Source organism: Balaenoptera ricei, chromosome 19 (assembly GCF_028023285.1).
Source record: "Balaenoptera ricei isolate mBalRic1 chromosome 19, mBalRic1.hap2, whole genome shotgun sequence".
NCBI classification, from domain to species: domain Eukaryota; kingdom Metazoa; phylum Chordata; class Mammalia; order Artiodactyla; family Balaenopteridae; genus Balaenoptera; species Balaenoptera ricei.
Genome location: NC_082657.1, coordinates 14921895 through 14946859, shown reverse-complemented (window position 1 = coordinate 14946859; position 24965 = coordinate 14921895). Strand labels below are relative to the sequence as shown.

The 24965-nt window shown below is 38.3% G+C and overlaps 1 long non-coding RNA gene and 1 pseudogene across 3 annotated transcripts in view; both read left to right on the top strand.

The window, feature by feature from the left end:
• The first annotated feature begins 2732 nt into the window (after positions 1–2732).
• The window catches only part of LOC132354372 (uncharacterized), a 56222-nt gene continuing 33989 nt past the window's right edge, over positions 2733–24965 (top strand). For 2 of the 3 annotated variants that reach the window (XR_009499247.1, XR_009499245.1), the window contains exons 1-2: positions 2733–2951; positions 4490–4543. This is a non-coding gene — a long non-coding RNA (uncharacterized LOC132354372). Of the gene's footprint in view, positions 2952–4489; positions 4544–5823; positions 5979–24965 lie in introns of all 3 variants that reach the window. The other variant, XR_009499246.1, reaches the window with a different exon arrangement.
• LOC132354364 (glycine cleavage system H protein, mitochondrial-like) lies at positions 7023–7538 on the top strand (annotated as a pseudogene).

Below are 24965 nucleotides of genomic sequence, written 5' to 3'. Positions count from 1 at the left end.
ATAAAGACAATACATGTAGCTAAGAAAACTTTAAATGAATAATATTTAAATAATTGAATATCATACCTATCACATGCATAATATAATTATATATTATTCATATAATTATGAATCGAATATAATATATATGCTATATATAACATTAATATATAATTTCATAAATGTCAGAGAAGATATTGCATTCCTAAAGAACAGTATACTATATAGAAAAGATAAAAACCATCAGAGAGCTCTAGGAAATTAAAAATATGAATTATTAAAAATTAAATAGAAGTAGAAGATAAAGTTCCTAGACTTGAGTAAAAAGATAGAGAAAATAGGAGGAAAACATTTAGAAGCTTAAGCCATGTAAGTTCCATCAAGTAATTCCAGTGAGAGAGAGGAAAGAAGGAAAGAAAGAAAGAAAATACACAAAAATTTTCCAGCCCAGAAGTACATGAGTCTCTAGAATGAAAATATCCACCTGACACCCAGCATTAAAATATTTTAAAGAGGGATTTCCCTGGTGGTCCAGTGGTAAAGAATCTGCCTTCCAATGCAGCAGGACGCTGGTTCGATCCCTGGTCAGCGAACTAAGATCCCACATGCTGCGGGGCAACAAAGCCTGCATGCCATAACTACTGAGCCCATGCGCCTCAGCTAGAGATCCCGCATGCTCTGGAGCCCACGTGCCACAACTAGAGAGAAGCCCATACACCGCACGGAAAGATCCTGCATGTTGCAACTAAGACCCGACACAGCCAAAAATAAATTAAAAAAAAAATTTAAAGATCCACACCAAGGAACAAAATTACAAAATTTTAGTACATTGTGTGATATATATCACCCTAAACATTCCAGGAGTGTTGGGAATACAGATTACGCACAAAGAAAGAAAACAGATGACAAGTCCTTACAAAAGCAACGTTAGCTACTGTAAGATTTTATCTGAATTTATGCCTTCAAATTCTGATTTATAGTAGAATTCTCACCACAAGCAATAAGTGAGATTGTAATAAAGGTATTTTCAGACAGTAAGAACTTAAACATTTACCTCAAAGGCATGCATTTGAACGAAGTTGTTGGAGAGAGGCAATCAGCAAAAATGAGAAACATATAAAATTAACAAGATTTGGAACATAGGAATTCAATTCGGGAAAAGGGAGAAGGGAAGTCTTACAGAAACCCTTCAGTCCAGACTGGAGCTACAAGATGATGGCTGTGAAAGAGATTCGGCAAGGGGGAGAAAAAGTATCAGATAAGTTTGAACATTTGGAAAAATCATTGCTTAGAGTTTGACACTTTGGAGGGGTGGGGGGAACATTTAGAAAAGGGTAGCAATAGGAGCAAGAAGTACATATACATATAAACCAAGTCAGCTAAATCCACAATAAAAAAAAATTGTGTAAACAATATATTTGGCTCTGAAGCACAAAAATATATTATATAATCAGTATATAAATACCAAATACTGCTTTAACCAATAACTGTGAATATAGTCATATTTGGAAGGGGTAAAGGGAGAGGACTGAGGGTGGGAGGGTCTTGTTTTAAATGAGGTCTGAAGTTTTGATCATTAAACAGGACACTTAAATTATTTTAACCACTAAAATGAGACTGATTTTTAAAAAATAAATTTATTTATTTATTTTTGGCTACATTGGGTCTTCGTTGCTGTGCGCGTCTTTCTCTAGTTGCAGCAAGCGGAGGCTACTGTTCGTTGCGGTGCGTGGGCTTCTCATTGCGGTGGCTTCTCTTCTTGCGGAGCTCAGGCTCTAGCCTCGTGAGCTTCAGTAGTTGTGGCACATGGGCTCAGTAGTTGTGGCACACGGGCTTAGTTGCTACGCAGCATGTGGAATCTTCCCGGACCAGGGCTCGAACCCAGGTCACCTGCATTGGCAGGTGGATTCTTAACCACTGCGCCACCAGGGAAGCCCGAGACTCATCTTTTAACGAACAGTGGTAAAAGGAATTTTTTCTTACCTAAGAGTGACTAAGGACGTTATTGGGCTCCTATACAAATATATAATTTTTACTCCTCTTCATGTTACTATGTAGTCCTCATTTCTACATTTTGGTATGGGTCCAGGAATACATTATTATGATCCTATCATAATAAAGGAGATAATTTTGTCTCCTTTCCCCCCCAATATTTATGCCTGAAATTATTTTACTTAATTAATTGCCAGTCATAATTCTGAAGGCACACCTGACCACCATGTAATTAATCAAAATGCCACACATCCAGCCTCATACACAGAAACAGTGATGCACAAGCGCAGACCCTGTGGAAAACCATAACCGGAGGCGTTGGCCTATCAAAACCATTCCAGAAATAATACACGGTGGAGCACAGCCACATTCACGGATACACACAATCTCACGCACTTCACTAACCAAACGCGCAGACTTCCGGCTTCAGAGCTGGGCATAATCGTCCATTCTCTGCGGAGTCATCGCAGTACCCCATGCAAATAATTACACGCAAGAACAGCCCCATGCACAGAAACAACCCTGACCAGATTATTCACTCAGGCACACTGGCATCCAGCCGGCTCCGGAATCCTGGCGCCTGGCAGGTTTTACCGCCCCGTTCCAAACGCAGCTGCTCCCTGTAGAAGAAGCGAGGGAGCACACGCACTCCTCTTTACGCCTGCGCACTAGTGACTGTGCGGAGAATTCCCGGCAATCTCCGGGAGGGGCGGGTCGCGGAGCCGATAACCAATGGAAAAAAAGCCAGAGGCCAAGATACTTCCTGCAGGGTAGCAGGCCGGAATCAGTCTCAACCTGTTATTCGAGGGTTCGTGTTCACGGGTCTGAGGTTTCCTGGAACCTCCTCGGCCTTTCACCGCCTCCTACACGCTTGGAGGAGGCGTGGGACTTGCGTCTGACAGAGACAGGCACTTCCCAGAACCCCAGCGTCACAGCCCTGGGAAAGAGCTGTTCTCCTGTGCCTGTTCCATTGGAGTGTGGTGAGATGGGAACCCGTGCAGCCGCAGCTTTTCTCGGACACCTATGTTTGGGAGGGGACAGGCGGCACTCTGGAGACCCGACTGCGCATGGGAAGCAGAGGGTTTAGGGCATTTGGGGCCTAGAGTCTTCTGCCGCTCTATGTTTACCCCCAGGGTTCCACCAGGTTGGTGCGGGTTGACCTCGTGTTAGGCTGCACCCTGCAGGCCTGCAAGCCTTGTAGTTGCCCAGCAGCAGGTTGCAAGAAGGAGCATGGAGACAGCGGTAGAGACATCAAGGGTTTATTGGATAGTGAATCTTTCAGCTCTGAAGCAAAGGCCCTGGGGTGATACCCCACTGTGTATGGCAGACATCAGGCAGGACACAGGCAGTAGTCTTCCTCTGGGGGAAGGAGGAGGAGGAGGAGGAGGTTACCAATTATAGGGGAATTGATGTCAGGTGGGCTCATTAGTTTCCACGGAAACCAGTAGAAGAGTGTGTCCCTCACTGCCCCTTTGGTTAACAACCATCACTGGGGCAGGTGTTGCCCCTTGATAAACTAGCATGGTGTAGCCGTTCTGGTCTTGATCTCAGAAAGGCAGCAGTGAGCAGTGGCTTGAAGTGAGATTTTAGTTCCCTGCCCAGGAATTGGACCTGGGTAGCCCAGATGAAAACCAGGAATCTTAGCTGCTAGACCACCAAAGGCTAGGGGCTAGAAGCAAAGTTCCCTTGGCTCTTGCCTCATTTGAAAAATGAATTTCTCAAGGAGGCAAAAACTGTAAAAACAGGTACAGAGTTTATTGTTAGAGACACAACAAGTGGGAGAGCACACGGAGAAACAGTTTGTTTATTTAAGACAGAAGCAAGACAGAGATACGCACCCGGAGAGAAAGGGTGTGGGTGTCCTCCCTAATGAGGAGGAGCGCAGTAAAGAGGAGGTCAAATCATTGGGGCTCGTGCTGCAGCACAAGGGAGCAAAGACAAGGAGCAGGCACCCTTGCTCACTCCCTAACAGGAGCTGCTTGGGTCCTTATATGGGGTAACAATGGGAGCAGATCCATGGGTTGGGCAGGTGGCGTAGCCTAGGTGGTCAGCCGACCCCCTTGGTGGTGCTGTGTACCATGCTTTTGCTCCCAGCCCCTCAGAAACGGCAGTTGGTTTGTGGCTTTTTGTATCCTATTGTTCATAATTGCCCCAACTGCATGTGTGTGCAGTTATTTTTAGTCCCTTATAGTTTCATTGTATTCCGTTGCTCAAGGAGATGTCTGTCCAGGTGCAAGCACTCTGGTAGAGGGTCCCAGGTCCCAGCCTATCTCAGAAGGACCCATAGGACACTTCTGGAGAAACGAAGGCAATGAACGGCCTCAGGGGTGACCGGCTGCATTGTCAGAAATACAGCGTATCCAGAGCTGTGAACCCAGACATTCTAGTCTTCTACTTTCTTTGCGTGCATGTGAAAGTGAGGGGCAGAGATGGTAGTGGAGACTGGGTTTTGACCAGTCTTCAAAAAAGACCAGATATCTCAGGCACCCCTTTCCCTGGTTACTGCCATTCTCCACAGAAGTCATGTGAGAAGGAGAGAATTGCTGCTGCACATCAAAAAATCAAATTCAAGGTGAGTTTGTGCTTCCTCTTTGTTCCATGAAATGCATTTCGTTTTTTCAGTATGTGGAAACATCTGGTGTCCTCCTGAAACATTTTCATTGACTTACCCTTAAGTCTTCCTTCCACAAGGAAAGTCACAGGTCCTGGGGATAGATCCCATTCCCCAGTGCACCCAAATGTCCTTGTGGTTAATTATTTACATTTTGCAAATAATTTAATTCTTCCTGTTGACTCTTTTATTAAGCATTCTTAGGCTGTAGAAATGCAACTCTCGAGGATAATAGACTATTATTTTAGACAGTGATTTATTAATGAAGAGAATATACCTGCTTGGAATCACACAGTGGATATTCTTAACCTTCTACAAAGGCTTGAGATCAAAAGCAAGTAGGGCAGGAGATGGTTTGACTCATTTCAATCAGTGACAAGGACTTTGCTTTGTGAACCTTTAAGAGTAGGAATGTAATTGGTGGTTTGAGAGGCCTGTTTCAACCAGGGTGGAGATCTCACCACCACTCTACTCCAGAATACCTAATGGTATTTTTTATACTGGCCAGGTCTACTTCCTGGTTTGTCAGCATAACTTTGTTTCAGGCCACATTTTTGTGTGATGTGTGAGAAGTATGGTGTAATGACTAAGAGTGTGGGTCTAATACCTGGGTTAAAATCCTAGCTCTAACACTTGCTAGGTGTGTGAGCTGCTTGGGTAGTTTATTCAACTTCTCCTTGCCATAGTTTCTTTCTTTTTTTTTTTTTTTCCAAAATATTTTGTAAAGACTATTTTTTTTAAAGAGCAGTTTTAGGTTTACAACAAAATTGAGAGGAAAGTACCGACATTTCCTATATATCCCCCATCCCAATACATACATAGCTTACCCCATTATTAACAACCCCCACCAGAGTGGTACTTTTTTTTTTTTTTTTTACCAAGGATGAACCTACCTCAACACATCATAGTCACCCAAAGTCCATAATTTACCTTACTGTTGTACCTTAGTGTTGTACATTCTGTGGTTTGGGACAAATGTATAATGACATATATCCATCATTCCAACCTCATAGAGTATTTTCATTACCTGAAAAATCCTCTGTTCTCTGCTGATTCATCTCCACCCACCCCCCACAAACACTGATCTTTTTATTGTCTCCATGGATTTCCTTTTTCCAGAATGTCATATAGTTGGAAGCAGACAGTATGTAACCTCTTCAGATCAGCTTCTTTCACTTAGTACTATGCATTTAAGTCTCCTTCATGTGTTTTCATGGCTTGATGGCTTATTTCTTTTTTAGCACTGAATAATATTCCATTGTCTGGAGGGACCACAGTTTATCCATTCACCTACTGAAAGTCATCTTGGTTGCTTCTAAGTTTTGGCAATTATAATAAAGCTGCTGTAAACATCTGTGTGCAGGTTTTTGTGTGAACATGTTTTCATCTACTTAAGGTAAATACCAAAGATCTTTATTGCTGGGTTGTACGGTAAGAAAGAGTATGTTTAGTTTTGTTAAAAACCACCAAACTGTCTTCCAAGGTGGCTGTGCCATAGTTTCTTAACTGGAAACTACCTACCGTGTAGCATTATTATGAGGGTTAGATGAGTTAATAGTGTAAAGTCCTTAGAATAGCCCCTGGCACATACTAAAAGCTCAGAAAACATTGCCTGTTATGATGTGGTAATTCTGGGTCATTCCCCCTCAGCTTTCTGCAGATCAGGAACAATGACAGTGTGAACTTAAATTTCTTGGCACTTGTAGGTAAGAAAATGAAGCAAATGCTAAAGTCATGTAGAGTGGCATTTAACTCTATGCCATTTACCTTCCTTAATGGGATTCCAGGAAACAACTGAATCCCTGATTTTTCCCCCCCTCATTTATTGAGATATACTTGACATATAACATTGCATAAGTTTATGGTGTACAGTGTGAAGATTTGGTAAATGTATACATGGTGAAATGATTACTACATAGTTAGCTCTGTGCGTGTATGTGTGGTGAGAACGTTTAAGATCTACTCTCTTAGCAACTTTCAAGTGTACAATACAGAATTGTTAACTATAGTCACCAAGCTGGACATTAGATCCCCAGTCAGATCTAACTGGAAGTCTGTACCCTTTAACCAACGTCTTCCCGTTTCCCCAGTGCCCTAGCACCTGGCAGACTCCATCCACTTTTTGTTTCAACGAGTTTGGTTTTCTTAGACTCCACATATAAGTGAGATCATACAGTATTTGTCTTTTTCTGACTTATGTCACTTACTGTAATGCTTTCAAGGTTCATTCATGTTGTCCCAAATGACAGGATTTCCTTTTTTTTTTGGCTAATATTCCATTGTGTGTGTTTATCTATATCTATATATAAAGAAAATGTGTTGTATGCACATATCACATGTACATTTAACCCATTTTCTTTATCCATTTATTGGTGGACAGACAGGCTGGTTGCATGTTTTGGTTGTTGTAAATAATGCTGCAGTGAGCACCCCTGCGAACATGGCACTGCGAGCGGCGCGGAGCGTGCGGGCCGCGGTCTACAGCCTGCGCAACATCTCTGCGCCCAGCGCGCCCTGCCCGCCGCGGCCCTGGGGACTGCGGGCGGGCGCCCTCAGGGCGCTGCGCACCGGATCAGCTCTGCTGTCGGGTCGTAAATTCACAGACAAACATGAATGGGTAATAATAGAAAAAGGTGTTGGAACAGTGGGAATCAGCAATTTTGCACAGGAAGCTTTGGGAGATGTTGTTTAGATGTTGTTGTCTGCCGGAAGTTGGGACAAAATTGAACAAACGAGGAATTTGGTGCTTTGGAAAGTGTGAAAGCTGCTAGTGAACTATTCTCTATCAGGAGAAGTAACTGAAATTAATGAAGCTGTAGCAGAAAATCCAGGACTTGTCAACAAATCTTGTTATGAAGATGGTTGGCTGATCAAGATGACACTCAGTAACCCTTAAGAACTAGATGAACTAATGAGTGAATAAACATATGAGAAATACATAAAATCAATTGAGTGAAAATGGAAACCCTAAATAAACTAGTTTGAAACAACTTAATCTAGCATAGTTGTCTTAAATTAATGGTGGATAGATTTTTAAAAAGAACCTTTTAGCAAAAGAAACTACTTGCAACAATGTTGCCTGAAGAAAATACCCCTTAACTGCCTAATGACTTCAGATAAACACCGCATCTTTTTCACAACACCCTATAATTTTTAGGCTAGTCTCCAGTTATAATATTCAGAATTCCTGAAATTATCTGTGGTAAAACTAGTTATAAAAATTATGTAATTTAAGGATAACATTGTTATCTTAACCTTGTATAATATTGTAACTTGCTTACAGCCATCCCTGGATTTGGGTCAAAATACTCAATGAACTTCCCACTGGAAATAAATGGCAGTGGAGAAAAGTTTTTTAGTTGTATAGTGTCCAGTGAAGAACATTACTATCTTAATTTTGCAGTATACTGTGTTTGCTGGTGCTATTTCTATACAGTGAAGCAACAGCCTTGCAGGAAAATAAACAGTTTAATAATAAAATATTCAACTTCTTAATTAAAAAAAAGTAATGCTGCAGTGAACGTGGGGGTACAAATAAATCTCTTTGAGACAGTGATTTCATTTCCTTTCTGTATATACCCAGAAGTGGGATTGCTGGATCATATGATTGTTCTATTTTTAAGTTTTTGAGGAAGTGCCATACAGTTTTCTATAATGGCTGCACCAATTTACATTTCTACCAACAGTGTACAAGGGCATCCTTTTCTCCACATCCTTGACAACACTTGTTATCTTGTCTTCCTAGGGATAGACATTCTAACAGGTGTGAGGTGATATCTCACTGTGGTTTTGATTTGCATTTCCCTGATTAGTGATGTCAAGCATCTTTTCACATACCTGTTGACCGTTTGTATGTCTTTGGGAAAATGTCTATTCAGGTCTTCTGCCTTTTATTTATTTATCTTTTGGTTGGAAGGGAAGTCCCTTCTGCCCATTTTTTAATCAGATTTTTTTCTCTTGAGTTATATGTGTTTCTTATATGTTTGAGTTATTAATCCCTTATCACATGTATGGTTTGCAAATATTTTCTTCCATTCTGAAGCCTGCCTTTTTATTTTGTTGATTGTTTCTTTTGCTGTGCAGAAGTTTTTTAGTCTGATGGAGTCCTACTTGTTTATTTTTTCTGCTGTGGCCTGTGCTTTTGGTGTCATGTCCAAAATATCATTGCCAAGGGAATTCCCTGGTGGTCCAGTGGTAAGGACTGCCTGCTTCCACTGCCGGGGGCCCGGGTTCGATTCCTGGTTGGGGAACTAAGATCCTGCAAGCCGTGCAGTGCAGCCTATATGTATGTGTGTGTGTGTGTGTGTGTGTGTGTGTGTGTGTGTGTGTCGTTGCCAAGACCAGTTTTCCCAATGTTTTCTCCTAGTAGTTTTATGTTTTCAGGTCTTACATTTAAGTCTCTAATTCAGTGAATTAGAGACTTAATTTTTGTTAGTGGTGTAGGATAAGGGTCCAATTTCATCCTCTTGCATGTGAATATATCCAGTTTTCCCAGCACCATTTATTGAGGAGGCTCTCCTTTCCCTATTGTGTATTTTTGGCTCCTTTGTCAACTATCAGTTGACTGAATATTTGTGAATTTATTTCAGAGCTCTTAATTCTGTTCTATTGGTCTATGTGTCTGTTTTTATGTCAGTATTAAACTGTTTTGACTAGCTATGTAGTATAGTTTGAAATCAGGACATGTGATGTCTCCAGCTTTGTTCTTCTTTTTCAAGATTGTTTTGGCTATTCAAGGTCTTTTGTGGTTCCATACCTATTTTAGAATTGTTTTTTCTATTTCTGTGAAAATGCCATTGGAATTTTGATAGGGATTGCATTGAATCTATAGATAGCTTTGGGTAGTATGGACATTTTAACAATATCAATTCTTCTGATCCATGAACGCAGAATATCTTTCGTTAATTTGCGTCTTCTTCAGTTTCTTTCATCAGCGTCATAGTTTTCACAGTACAGATCTCTCATTTCCTTGGTAAAATTTATTCCCAAGTATTTTCTTGTTTTTGATGCTATTTTAAATGGAATTGTTTTCTTTATTTCTTTTTCAGATACTTCAGTGTTAGTGTATAGAAATACAACTGATTTTTGTATGTTGGTTTTATATTCTGCAGTTTTACTCAATTTGTATATTCTATCAGTTTTTTGGTGGAGTCTTTAGGATTTTCTACATATAAGTTCATGTCATCAACAGACAAATTTTACTTCTTCCTTTTTGATTAGGATGCTTTTTATTTATTTTTCTTGCCTGATTGCTCTAGCACTTCCAGTACTATGTTGAATAGGATTGGTGAGAGAGGGCACCCTTACATTTTTCCTGATCTTAGAGGAAAAGCTTTCAAACGTTCACTACCGAGTATGATATTGGCTGTGAGTTTGTTGTATATGGCCTTTATTATTTTGAGATACATTCCTTCTATACCCGTTTTTTTGAGAGTTCTTATCATGAAAGGAATTTTAATTTTGTCAGTGCTTTTTCTGCATCTAATAAGGTGATCTTATGATTTTTATCCTTCAGTCTATTAATGTGGTATACCACATTTATTGATTTGCATCCCAGGGGTTTATTCTTGCATTCCAGGGATAAATCCCACTTGATCAATCCACTGTGATCCTCTTAACGTACTGTTGAATTGGGCTTATTAGTATTTTGTTTAGAATATTTGCATTTATATTCATCAAGGATATTGGCCTGTCATTTTCTTTTCTTGTAGTGTCCTTATCTGGCTTTGGTCTCAGAGTAATGCTGGCCTTGTAAAATGAGTTCGGAAGTGTCCTTTCCTTTTCCATTTCTGGAAGAGTTTGAGAAGGCATGACATTAACTCTTCTATAAATGTTTGGTGGAATTCACTAGTGAAACCATCTGATCCTGAGCTTTTCAGTATTGGGAAGTTTTTTGTTTTTTGTGTTTTTAAAAATATTTATTTATTTATTTGGTTGCATTGGGTCTTAGTTGTGGCAGGTGGGCTCCTTAGTTGTGGCTTGCTGGCTCCTTAGTTGCGGCACCCAGGCTCCTTAGTTGTGGCATGTGAACTCTTAGTTGCAGCATGCATGTGGGATCTCATTCCCAGACCAGGGATTGAACCCGGACCCCCTGCATTGGGAGTGCAGAGTCTTAACCACTGCGCCACCAGGGAAGTCCCAGTATTGGGAAGTTTTTGATAACTGATTCAATCTCCTTACTTGTTAGTGGTCTATTCACATTTTCTATTTCTTCATGATTTAGTATGGATAGGTGTATGTTTCTAGCATTTATTTCTTCTAGGTTATACAGTTGTTTCTGTGTAATTGTTCATAATAGTCTCTTATCTTTGATATCAGTTGTAATGTCTCTTTCATTTATAATTTTGTTTGAGTCCTCTCTTGTTGAGTGTAGCTACAGGTTTCTCAATTTGGTTTATCTTTTCTAACAACCAATTCTTAGTCTCATTGATTTTTTTTCTGTTTGCCTTTCTAGTGCCTATTTCATTTCTGCTCTTTTGATAAGATTTTGCTCTTCTGTCTGCTACTTTAGTCCTACTTTGTTCCTTTTCTAGTTCCTTGAGATGTAAAGTTAGGTTAATTATTTTGGATCTTTCTTTTTTCTTAATGTAGGCATTTATCACTATAAACTTCCCTCTTAGAATTGCTTTTGCTGCATCCCACTTGCTCAGTTCTCTTAATGAATAATATGCAGAAAGGAGCGTACTTATTAATTTAAAGGAGACCAGGACTTCCAACTAGTCAATTAAACCTCTGTGTGTGTAAGAAGGAAATACTAGTAATCCTCATCTGATTTGACAAGCCTTATACGTATTTACACCTTAAAGATTATTGAGATGTCACTAGAATAGCAAATCACCAAAATAGTCATTCAGAATTTCTTACTTTTTTAGAAGTTTGAGGTTATTCTCATAGATTTTAGCAATAATCTCTGAAGTCCAGGTATCTTACAAGATTCCATGATAGGAACAACAATTCCAAGGACATATTTTTAATAATATTAGAAAACATAGTAAGGTGCTTATAGTTATAAATATTCACGTGCTCTGTATTGGACAGGGTAACAAAGCTAAGCCTTTGTTAATATTCTCTATTTGTCATTTTATCACATCAGAATTTTTATGTTGTTTTATAAGGTAAGAATGATATCTCTTTCATTGTAAATTCTAAGGTTGGGGAGGGGACATCACCTTTTTCTTCTGAGAAACTTTTTTGCTAATATTGTTAATTAAATAGATTTGCATTCTCCAGACAAATCTCTGAAATTTATTAATTAGTATTATTAGACATGGCTGTCAAATCGCACAGAACCTACAAAAAGAATTCTTGGAACTAATAGTAATTTTAGCAGGATCACAGATTACAAAATCAGTATACAAAAGTCAGTCATGGACTTCCCTGGTGGTACAGTGGTTAAGAATATGCCTGCCAATGCAGGGGACACGGGTTCAATACCTGGTCCAGGAAGATCCCACATGCTGTGGAGCAACTAATCCCGTGCACCACAACTACTGAGCCTGCGCTCTAGAGCCCACAGCCACAACTATTGAGCCCGTGCGCCACAACCACCAAAGCCCGTGCGCCCTAGAGCCTGTGTGCCACAACTACTGAGCCCATGTGCAGCAACTACTGAAGCCCGTGTACTCTAGGGCCCGCATGCCGCAACTACTGAGCCCGTGGTCTGCAACAAGAGAATCCACCGCAATGAGAAGCCCGTGCACTGCAGCAAAGAGTATCCCCCACTTGCTGCAACTAGACAAAGCCCGCGCACAGTAATGAAGACCCAATGCAGCCAAAAAAAAAAAAAAAATTTTTTTTTTAATTTAAGAAAAAGTCAATCATCTTTGGGACTTCCCCGGCGGTCCAGTGGTTAAGAGTCCGCCTTCCAATGCAGGGAGCAGGGGTTCAATCCCTGGTTGGGGAACTAAGATCCCACATGCCGTGCAATGTGGCCAAAATTTTTTAAAAATAATAAAAAATTTTAAAAAGTCAGTCATTTTTTCTATACTAGCAATGAACACCTAGAAGTTGAATTTTAAAAAACAGTACCTATATGTGTATGTATAACTGATTTACTTTGCTGTACACCTGAAACTAACACAACATTGTAAATCAACTATACTCCAATAAAAATTTTTAAAATATAAGCATTTTTAAAAAGACATACTTAGGAAATTTCAAGTATTCGATACAGTATGGTTAACTATAGTCGACATGCTGCACATTATCTGTCTAGAATTTCTTCATTTTGCACAACTAAAACCTCGTACTCCAGTTATTTGTGTTAAATGTAGATTCTGTTCACGTCTTGAAAATATTAAATATTTATATTCAATAAAGTATAAGTTTAAAAAAATAAAAAACAATACCATTTTCAATAGCAACCCAAAAAGTGAAATGCTTAGGTATAAATCTAACAAAATATTTACAGAATCTATGTGGAGAACTACAAAAGAATGATGAAAGAATTGAAATACCTAAATATATTTATTTATGTTTTCACATATGGATTTTTTTGTTCATGAATATTCAAAGAAGTTTTATTATCACTGGACAAAAACTATAAATAACTCAAATGTCCATCAAAAAGTAAATGGATAAAGACATTTTTATACATTCACAAAATGGAATACAAAACAGCAACAAAAAAGGGATGAATGTCAAAATAATCATGCTAAATGTAACAAACAAAATACCACTATAAAATTGTCGAAAATTTATACTTGTATGTAGTCACAAAGAAAGATCAGTTCTTGCTTGGGGATAAGGAATAAAAGGGAGGCTATATACAAAAAGGCACCAAGAAACTTTTGCAGGTGATGAATACGTCCATTATCTTGATGTTTTTTCAGGTATGTACACATGTAAAAACACAACAGACTACACTTAATTTTTTTTTTTTTTGGCTGTGTTGGGTTTTCATTGCTGCGCACAGGCTTTTCTCTAGTTGTGGTGAGTGGGGGCTACTGTTCGTTGCAGTGCACGGGCTTCTCATTGCAGTGGCTTCTCATTGCAGAGCATGGGCTCTAGGCGCGTGGGCTTCAGTAGTTGTGGCACGTGGGCTCTGGAGTGCAGGCTCAGTAGTTGTGGCACACAGGCTTAGTGGCTCCACAGTATGTGGGATCTTCCCAGACCAGGGCTCGAACCCATGTCCCCTGCATTGGCAGGTGGATTCTTAACCACTGCGCCACCAGGGAAGCCCTATTTTTTTAAAATTTTTATTTTATACTGGAGTATAGTTGATTAACAATGTTGTGTTAGTTTCAGGTGTACAGCAAAGTGATTCAGTTATACATATACATGTATCTCTTCTTTTTCAAATTCTTTTCACATATAGGTTATTACAGAATATTGAGCAGAGTTCCCTGTGCTATACAGTAGATCCTTGTTGGTTATCTATTTTAAATATAGTAGTGTGTGTATGTCAATCCCAAACTCCCAGTTTATCCCTCCCCCGCCACATGTAGATTTTTATTCATATATTGGATCACTCAATGTTGTTAAGGTGTCAGTTCTTTCCAATTTGAGCTATAGATTTAAGTCAATTCAAATCAAAATACCAGAAGTCTTTTTTGTAGATATCAACAAGTTGATGGTAAAATTTTATGGAAAGGCAAAGGAGCAGAAATAGCCAATACAATTCTGGAAAAAAGTTGTAGGATTCACATTATCTGATTTCAAGACTTAATGCAAAGCTACAATAATCAAAGCAGCATGTTATTAGTGAAAGAATTGACATATAGATCAAAGGAATAGAATAGAGACTCTAAGACTCATATGTATATGGTCAATTGATTTTTTTTCAGTATAGCACAAGGCAGTTCAATGGAGAAAGGATAAATCATTTCAAAAAATGATGCTGGAATAATTGAATGTCCATATGCAAAAGGATAAAAAAAATAACCCTGACACAGACCTTACCCCTTAATAAAAAATTAACTCAAAATGATTTATAGACCCACATATAAAATGCTATAAAACTTAGAAAATAGGAAAAATTCTGCATGGCTTTGGGTTTAGCAGTAAGTCAGGTATTTTGTAGGATATTCATCAGTTTGGATTTATCTAATGTTTTCTCATGATTAGATTGAATTGATAGATTTTGGAGGGAAGAATACCTCAGTGGTGATGTACCCTCTTCAGGACATGACATCAAGGGATACAATATGTGCTATTACTGGTGATGTTAGCCTTGATCACTTGGTTAAGGTAATGTCTGTCAGATTTCTCCATTGTAAATTTACTGTTTTTCTCTTTGGAGTTAATAAATTTGGGGAGATACTTTGAAGCTACATGACTATCTTGTTTCTCATTAAACTTTCATTCACTGATTTTAACATTCATTAGTGAATCTTGCCTGCAACAATTAAAATTGTGATTAGCTAATGATGATTTTTTTTACCTTCCTTATTTCTTCTATATTTACTAATAAGAATCCTTCTATAAGGAACTGTTGTCCCTACCTCATTTATATGTGTATATGTCATTTATATGTGTATGGGTCCATAAATATTCATTTATTATAATACACATACAGACAGATACACAATCCAACATTCAAATTCTTTTCCCATTTAGGTTATTACAGAATATTGAGTAGAGTTCCCTGTGCTTTACAGTAGGTCCTTTTTGGTTATCTATTTTTAAAAAAAAAACTGATATAGGGAAGTTTATAGCAGCTTTATTCATGATTGCCAAAACTTGGAAGTAACCAAGATGTCCTTCAGTAAGTGAATGGATAAATGAACTGTGGAAAAACAAGACAGTGGACCACATGGCATGAAGGGTCTAGTTCCCCAACCAGGGATCAAATTTGTGCCTCCTGCAGTGGAAGTGCAGAATCCTAACCACTGGACTGCCAGGGAATTCCCTGGTTATCTATTTTAAATATAGTAGTGTGTATATGTCAATCCCAAACTCCCAATTTATCCCTCTCCCCAACCTTTCCCCTTTGGTAACTGTAAGTTTGTTTTCTAAATCTGTGAGTCTGTTTCTGTTTTGTAAATAAGTTCATTTGTATCTTTTTTTTAGATTCCACATATAAGTGGCATCATATGGTATTTGTCTTTCTCTGTCTTACTTCACTTAGTATGATAATCTCCAGGTCCATCCATGTTGCTGCAGATAGCATTATTTCATTCTTGTTAATGCCTGAGTAGTATTCCATTGTATATATGTGCCACATCTTCTTTGTCCATTCATCTGTTGGACATTTAGTTTGCTTCCATGTCTTAGCTATTGTAAACAGTGTTGCAGTGAACATTGGGGTGCATGTATCTTTTTGAATTACGGTTTTCTCCAGATATATGCCCAGGAGTGGGATTTCGGGATCATATGGTAGCTCTATTTTTAGTTTTTTAAGGAACCTCCATACTGTTCTGTACAGTGGCTGTACCAATTTACATTCCCACCAACAGTATAGGAGGGTTCACTTCTCTCCACACCCTCTCCAGCATTTATTGTTTGTGGATTTTGTTTATTTATTTTTGGCCATGCCACACGGCATGTGGGATCTTAGTTCCCTGACCAGGGATCAAACCCGTGCCCCCTGCATTGGGAGTGCAGAGTCTTAACCACTGGACCACCAGGGAAGTCCTGTTTGTGGATTTTTTTGATGATAACCATTCTTACTGGTGTGAGTTGATATCTCGTTGTAGTTTTCATTTACATTTCTCTAATAATTAGCGACGTTGAACATCTTTTCATGTGCTTCTTGGCCATCTGTATGTCTTCTTTGGAGAAATGTGTATTTAGGTCTTCTGCCCATTTTTCAATTGGGTTGTTTGTTTTTATGATATTAAGCCACATGACCTGTTTGTAAATCTTGGAGACTAATCCCTTGTTGGTCACGTTGTTTGCAAATATTTTCTCCCATTCTGTGGGTTGTCTTTTGAAAAAGATACTGCTGCAATTTATGTCAGAGAGTGTTCTGCCTTAGTTTTCCTCTAAGAGTTTTATAGAAACTCACATTTAGATCTTTAATCCATTTTGAGTTTATTTTTGTATATGGTGTTAAGGAGTGTTCTAATTTCATTTTTTTACATGTAGCTGTCCAGTTTTCCCAGCACCATTTATTGAAGAGAATGCCTTTCCTCCATTGTATGGTCTTGCCTCCGTTGCCATAGATTAATTGACCATAGGTGCGTGGGTTTATTTCTGGGTTTTCTATCCTGTTCCATTGATCTATATGTCTATTTTTGTGCCAGAACCATACTGTTTTGATGACTATAGCTTTGTAGTATAGTCTGAAGCCAGGGAGCCTGATTGCTCCAGCTCTGTTTTTCTTTCTCAAGATTGCTTTGGCTATTCAGGGTCTTTTGTGTCTCCATACATATTTTAAGGTTTGTTTTCTTTTTGTTCTAGTTCTGTGAAAAATGCCATTGGTAAGTTGATAGGGACTGCATTGAATCTGTAGATTGCCTAGGGTAGTATAGTCATTTTGACAGTATTGATTCTTCCAATCCAAGAACATGGTATATCTTTCCATCTGTTTGTGTTGTCTTCCACTTTTTTCATCAGCGTTTTATAGTTTTTAGAGTATAGGTCTTTTGTCTCCTTGGGTAGGTTTATTCCTAGGTATTTTATTCTTTTTTTGATGCGACGGTAAATGGGATTGTTTCTTTAATTCCTCTTTCTGATCTTTCGTTGTTAGAAAAGCAACAGATTTCTGTGTTTTAATTTTGTAACCTGCAACTTTACTGAATTCATTGATGAGCTCTAGTAGTTTTCTGGTAGTGTGTTTAGGATTTTCTATGTATAGTATCATGTCATCTGCAAACAGTGACAGTTTTCCTTCTTCTTTCCCAATTTGGATCCCTTTTATTTCTTTTTCTTCTCTGACTGCCATAGCTAGGACTTCCAAAACTATGTTGAATGAAAGTGGTGAGCATGGACATCCTTGTCTTGTTCCTGATCTTAGAAGAAATGCTTTCAGCTTTTCACCACTGAGTATGATGTTAGCTGTAGATTTGTTGTATATGACCTTTATTGTGTTGAGATATGTTCCCTCTATGCCCACTTTCTGGAGAGTTTTTATCATAAATTGGTATTGAATTTTGTCAAAAGATTTTTCTGCATCTATTGAGATGATCATATGGTTTTACTCTTCTATTTGTTAATGTGGTGTATCACACTGATTGATTTGTGGATATTGAAAAATCCTTGCATCCCTAGGATGAATCCCACTTGATTGTGGTGTATGATCATTTTAATATATTGTTGGATTCGGTTTGCTAGTATTTTGTTGAAGATTTTTGCCTATGTTCATCAGTGATATTAGCCTGTAATTTTCTTTTTTTGTGGTATCTTTGTCTGGTTTTGGTATCAGGGTGAAAGTGGCCTCATAGAATGAGTTTGGAAGTGTTCCTTTCTCTGCAGGTTTTTGGAATAGTTTCAGAAAGATAGGTGTTAATTCTTCTCTAAATGTGTGATAGAATTCGCCTGTGAAGCCATCTGGTCCTGGACTTCTGTTTGTTGGGAGTTTTAATTTAATTTAATTTAATTTATTTATTTTTGGCCGCATTGGGTCTTCGTTACTGCTCCCAGGCTTTCTCTAGTTGCAGCAAGCAGGGGCTCTTCTTTGTTGCGGTGTGCAGGCCTCTCATTGTGGTGGCTTCTCTTGTTGTGGAGCACAGGCTCTAGGCATGCGGGCTTCAGTAGTTGTGGCACTTGGGGTCAGTAGTTGTGGCACATGGACTTAGTTGCTCTATGGCATGTGGGGTCTTCCTGGACCAGGGCTCAAACCCGTGTCCCCTGCATTGGCAGGCGGGTTCTTAACCACTGCGCCACCAGGGAAGTCCCTGTTGGGAGTTTTAAAATCACCGTTTCAATTTCAGTATTTGTGAGTTGTTCATATTTTCTATTTCTTCTTGGTTCAGTCTTGAGAGATTGTATCTTTCTAAGAATTTGTCCATTTCTTCTGTGTTGTCCACTTTATTGGCACATAGTTGCTTGTATTAGTCTCTTATGATCCTTTGTATTTTTGTGGTGTCCATTATGACTTCTCCTTTTTCATTTCTAATTTTATGGATTTGAGCCCTCTCCCTTTTTTTCTTCATGAGTCTGACTGAAAGTTTATCAATTTTACTTATCTTTTCAGAGAACTGGCTTTTAGTCTCATTGATCTTTGCTATTATTTTCTTCATCTCTGTTTCATTTATTTCTGCTCTGATCTTTATGATTTCTTTCCTTCTACTAACTTCGGGGTTTGTTTGTTCTTTCTCTGGTTGCTTTAGTTGTAAGTTTAGGTTGTTTATTTAAGATTTTTCTTGTTCCTGAGGTAAGTTTGTATTGCTATAAACTTCCTTCTTAGAACTGCTTTTGCTGCATTCCATAGGTTTTGGATCATTGTGCTTTTGTTTTCATTTGTCTCTAGGTATTTTTTTGATTTTGTCTTTGATTTCTTCAGTGATTGGTTGTTTAGTAGCATGTTGTTTAGCCTCCACATGTTTGTGTTTTTTACAGTTTTTTTCTTGTAGTTGATTTCTAATCTCACAGCATTGTGATTGGAAAAGATGCTTGATATGATTTCAATTTTCTTAAATTTACCGAGGCTTGCTTTGTGGCCCAGCGTATGGTCAATCCTGGAGAAAGTTCGATGTGCACTTGAAAAAAATGTGTATTCTGCTGCTTTTGGATGGAATGCTCTATAAATATCAGTTAAGTCCATCTGGTTTAATGTCAATCTGGTCATTTAAGGCCTGTGTTTCCTTACTGATTTTCTGTCTGGATAATCTGTCCATTGATGAAAGTGGGGTGTCAAAATCCCCCACTATTATTGTGTTACTGTAGATTTCTCCTTTTATGGCTATTAGTATTTGCCTTATATATTGAAATGCTCCTGTGTTGGGTACATATTTATTTAAAATTATTATATCTTCTTCTTGGATTGATCCCTTGATTGTTTCATAGTGTTCTTCTTTGTCTCTTGTAACAGTCTTTATTTTAAAGTCTATTACGTCTGATAAGAGTATTGCTACTCCAGCTTTCTTTTGATTTCCATTTGCATGGAATACCTCTTTCCATCCCCTTACTTTCAGTCTGTATGTGTCCCTAGATCTGAAGTGGGTCTCTTTTACCCATATATATGGATATTGTTTTTGTATCCATTCAGTGAGTTTATGCCTTTTGTTTGCAGCATTTAATCCATTTACATTTAAGGTAATTATCGATGTGTATGTTCTTATTGCCATTTTGTTAATTGTTTTGGATTTATTTTTGTACGTCTTTTTTCTCCCCTTCCTCTTTTGTTCTCTTGTGATTTGATGACCATCTTTAATGCTGCGTTTGGATTGCTTTTTCTTTTTTGTGTGTGTAGCTATTATAGTTTTGGGGTTTGCTGTTCCCATGAGGTTTTGATATAGCAGTCTATAAATGTATTGATACAAGATTGTTTTAAGTTGCTGGTCTCTTTCCTGCCTAGAGAAGTTCCTTTAGCATTTGTTGCAAAGCTGGTCTGGTGGTGCTAAATTCCCTTAGTTTTTGCTTGTTTGAAAGCTTTTGATTTCTCTGTTGAATCTGAATGAGAGCTTTGCTGGGTAGAGTGTTCTTGGCTGTAAGTTCTTCCCTTTCATCACTTTTAAATATATTGTGCAACTGCCTTCCGGCCTGCAGAGTTTCTGCTGAAAAATCAGCTGATAATTTTATGGGAATTTCCTTGCATGTTATTTGTTGCTTTTCCCTTGTTGCTTTTTATATTTTCTCTTTGTCTTTAATTTTTAAAATAAATTTACTTATTTTATTTATTTATTTTTGGCTGTGTTGGGTCTTCATTGCTGTGCATGGGCTTTCTCTAGTTACAGCAAGCGGGGGCTACTCTTCGTTACGGTGCACAGGCTTCTCATTGCTGTGGCTTCTCTTGTGGAGCACAGGTTCTAGGCACGCAGGCTTCGGTAGTTGTGGCACGCGGGCTCAGTAGTTGTGGTTTGCGGGCTCTAGAGCACAGGCTCAGTAGTTGTGGTACATGGGCTTAGTTGCTCCGCGGCATGTGGGATCTTCCTGGACCAGGGCTCGAACCAAGGAAGCCCTTGTCTTTAATTTTTGTCAGTTTGATTAATATGTGTCTCAGCATGTTCCTCCTTGGGTTTATCCTGCCTGAGACTCTCTGTGCTTCCTGGACTTGGGTGATTGTTTCCCATGTTAGGGACATTTTCAGCTATTATCTCTTCAGATATTTTCTCAGGTACTTTCTCTCTCTCTTCTCCTTCTGGACCCCTATAATGAGAATGTTGGGGCATTTAATGTTTTCCCAGAAGTCTCTTAGACTGTCCTCATTTCTTTTCATTCTTTTTTCTTCATTCTGTTCCACAGCAGTGATTTCCACCGTTCTGTCTTCCAGATCATTTATCCATACTTCTGCCTCTTTATTCTGCTATTGATTCCTTATAGTGTAGTTTTCATTTCAGTTATTGTATTGTTCGTCTCTGTTTGTTCTTTAGATCTTTTAGCTCTTTATTAAACATTTCTCGTATCTTCTCAGTCTGTGTATCGTAACTCTTACATGGCCAGGGTGGAGCTTTTTGACATTCCAAAACTGGTTCTTGCATGACTAATTAGAGAAAGTGGGCTTAATAAAACATCTTTTCAAAATTCTGACCCTGAGAGAACAAAAGTATTCTTGGGAGAAAGTTTGAAGTTATAACTCTTATCATGTCCTTGAAATGTAAACACATCCTACATTTCCTGAGACTACAGTCTTGGCTCAACTAGTAGAAACTAAAACTGAAAAAAGAAAAAAAAAAGGGAAAAGAGGCCTTTTAAAACTCAAGCAGGAAAACTATGAGATCTCTGTGTCTATTTGGATATATGTATGTCTGTGTGTACATTATAAATATGATATGTCCCTACCTCCGGATGATATTACCAAAAATAGTTTGTAAAAGAGCTGTATTTAATTGACTTAAAAGTACTTAGAAATCAAATACTTCTGAATGTAACTTAAGCTAGCCCAAATTTTTAAGGGTTCATATGATCTAGGGTTAATCTTTAATAAGTGAAAACAAGTTTTAGTTGATGGTTTAATTAATATAGACACATCTTTAAAGTCATCAACATTAAATATAATACTTTTATTGTACCTAGGTTTACTAAATGCCAATAAGCTCATGTTATCTCTGTTATAAAATTTGTCAACAAGATAATTAACTTGGTATGATGATATTTTCATAAGTAATGAAATAGAGATAAATGGGATCAAAGTATTTGGGTGAACTCTTTAAGAATGATTACGTTTTATGATGTGTCTACCTGAAAACAGTTTCTCCAGATTTTTGTTAACTTGAAACTTCAGAGTTCTGCTACATTAAGTTAAATGATGGCAATTCATTGACTGTCTAGATCACTTTTAATAAGATAAAATACTAAAACATTTATTGCTAAAGAAATCTATGTTGACCTATTTTAGACTTCTTATTACAGAGAGACTAAATATATTTGAGATTATTAATAAATGTATCTTATGCATTATTATTGAAAGATTGTACTATGAAGTGGCATATATTTATAGAAATTAATTTTAAAAAGGGAACTGTGAGGGACTTCCCTGGTGATCCAGTGGTTAAGACTCCATGCTCTCAATGCAGGAGGCCTGGGTTTGATCCCTTGTCAGGAAACTAGATCCCGCATGCCACAACTAAAGGATCCTGCGTGCCGCAACTAAGATCCGGCACAGCCAAATAAATAAATATTAAAAATAAAAATACAAATACTTCAGGACTTCCCTGGTGACACAGTGGTTAAGAATCCGCCTGCCAATGCAGGGGACGTGGGTTCGATCCCTGGTCCGGGAAGATCCCACATGCCATGGAGCAACTAAGCCCGTGCACCACAACTACTGAGCCTGTACTCTAGAGCCCACGAGCCACAACTGCTGAGCCTGTGCACTGCAACTACTGAAGCCCATGCGCCTAGAGCCTGTGCTCTGCAACAAGAGAAGCCACTGCAATGAGAAGCCTATGCACCACAACAAGGAGTAGCCCCCACTCGCCACAGCTAGAGAAAGCCCGTGCGCAGCAATAAAGATCCAATGCAGCCAAAAATAAATTAAAATTTTTTTTAAATAATAAAAAGGGAACTGTGAGAAAAGAGTTTTAGGCATGGTCAGGACTAAGATTAGATTGAATTTAATTAAAGGAATGAATTTTAATATTGAAAATGAAATGGTACAAAACTAGAATTTGGTTTTTTCTCTGTAAAGAGGATAAAATTTTCTTGTACTATTGATCTGATTTTGATAACATATTGTACAGTTTCTTTACCTCTTAGGCAGTCTGTTGTATCTTTCTGAATTTGCCCTTGAAATCTTTTATTGTCATTTTGGTTAAATGAATAAGTATTGTTTCACAGTGACTTATGATCTTACTTGGCCACATGTTTAAAACCTTTTGATATCTTTGAAAGACTTCCTCAAATCAAATTCTAAATGAAGTTCTTCTGATCTCTAGCTAACTTTGGGATGCTTCAGAGGGCCCCTGAACATCTCAAAGGGAAATATTAAACTAATTAGATTTATCTGGTATGTTAAATTACATGGGAAACATGGTCAAATGAGTAATGATAAACCTTCTTAGATTATGTTGTATGGGTTAAATGTCCTGGTGTGTTGTCAGTCATAACTCTAGTTATTAGCTTAAAATGTTGTATGTCACAGAAATAGTCAAATTTCCACAATATTGGCGTTGTAATCAGGCCTCCAACCATGTCTTGTGTTTTTTTAATATTTATTAGGCTGCGCCAGGTCTTAGTTGCAGCATGTGGGATCTTCGTTGCCATGTGCAGGATCTTCACTGCAGCATGCAAGATCCTTCAGTTGCTTCATGCAGGATCTTTTAGTTGCGGCAGGTGGACTCTTAGTTGTGGCATGCATGTGGGATCTAGTTCCCTGACCAGGGATTGAACCCGGGCCCCCTGCATTGGGAGCCTGGCATCCTAACCACTGGACCACCAGGGAAGTCACTAACCATGCTTTTAATTTTAAGTCTTTTGTCATTTATAGGCAGTTGCTGTCTTACTCTTATGCTTTTGCAAAAATGCTTGTAGATGAATTGCCTTTATGCTCCAAAGCAAAATTAGACCCAGAAGTGAAAGGACTTCCACTTTTTATGAGGGCTGTTTCAACAATGGCTTGCTTGTGTAAGGTTACTGAAGAAATAGGAATGGGGTCTCCTTTAACTATTTATTATATGTCCCACACTCAGTTGAGTGTCTTCTAAACTCTTACCACACTCAGCACTATTCTGTAAGCTGACTAACTTCTTATGACATATTGTTGCTTTCTGCACCTAATATTACTTTGGTTCAATGTAATAACCTTCACCTTGCAGCTTTGCTTCCAGAATCCCAGGAAGAAAACAAACATGACTGCATTTTGTTAACTGATTATCATCTTGCTCCCAGGAATGACTTACAAAAAGCTCCTACTGGTAATGCTGATCTAATTTGAATTACAGATGGGTCCTACTTAAAGAATGAGCAGGTACATTACCAAGTTGGATATGTAGTAATGCCCACAGTTGACATAAATGAAAGCTCTTATTTACCAAAAACAAAGTAAGCACAATAACCTCTATTAATTGCCTTAACCAGAGCTTGCCAACTAAAGACCAGATAGCAAATATTTATACTGACAGTCATGATGCTTTTGGAGTAGCACATGACTCTTGAATCCTATGGAAACAATGAGATTTTTTTAACCTCTTCAGGACAAACTATTTTTTTTTTAATTTTTGAATTTTATTTATTTTTTTATACAGCAGGTTCTTATTAGTCATCAATTTTATACACATCAGTGTATACATGTCAATCCCAATCGCCCAATTCATCACATCACCACTCGCACCACCCCGCCGCTTTCCCCACTTGGTGTCCATACGTTTGTTCTCTACATCTGTGTCTCAATTTCTGCCCTGCAAACCGGTTCATCTGTACCATTTTTCTAGGTTCCACATATATGCATTAATATATGATATTTGTTTTTCTCTTTCTGACTTACTTCACTCTGTATGACAGTCTCTAGATCCATCCACGTCTCAACAAATGACCCAATTTCGTTCCTTTGTATGGCTGAGTAATATTCCATTGTATACATGTACCACATCTTCTTTATCCATTCATCTGTCAATGGGCATTTAGGTTGCTTCCATGTCCTGGCTATTGTAAATAGTGCTGCAGTGAACATTGGGGTGCATGTGTCTTTTTGAATTATGGTTTTCTCTGGGTATATGCCCAGTCGTGGGATTGCTGGATCATATGATAATTCTATTTTTAGTTTTTTAAGGAACCTCCATACTGTTCTCCATAGTGGCTGTATCAATTTACATTCCCACCAACAGTGCAAGAGGGTTCCCTTTTCTCCACACCCTCTCCAGCATTTGTTGTTTGTAGATTTTCTGATGATGCCCCTTCTAAC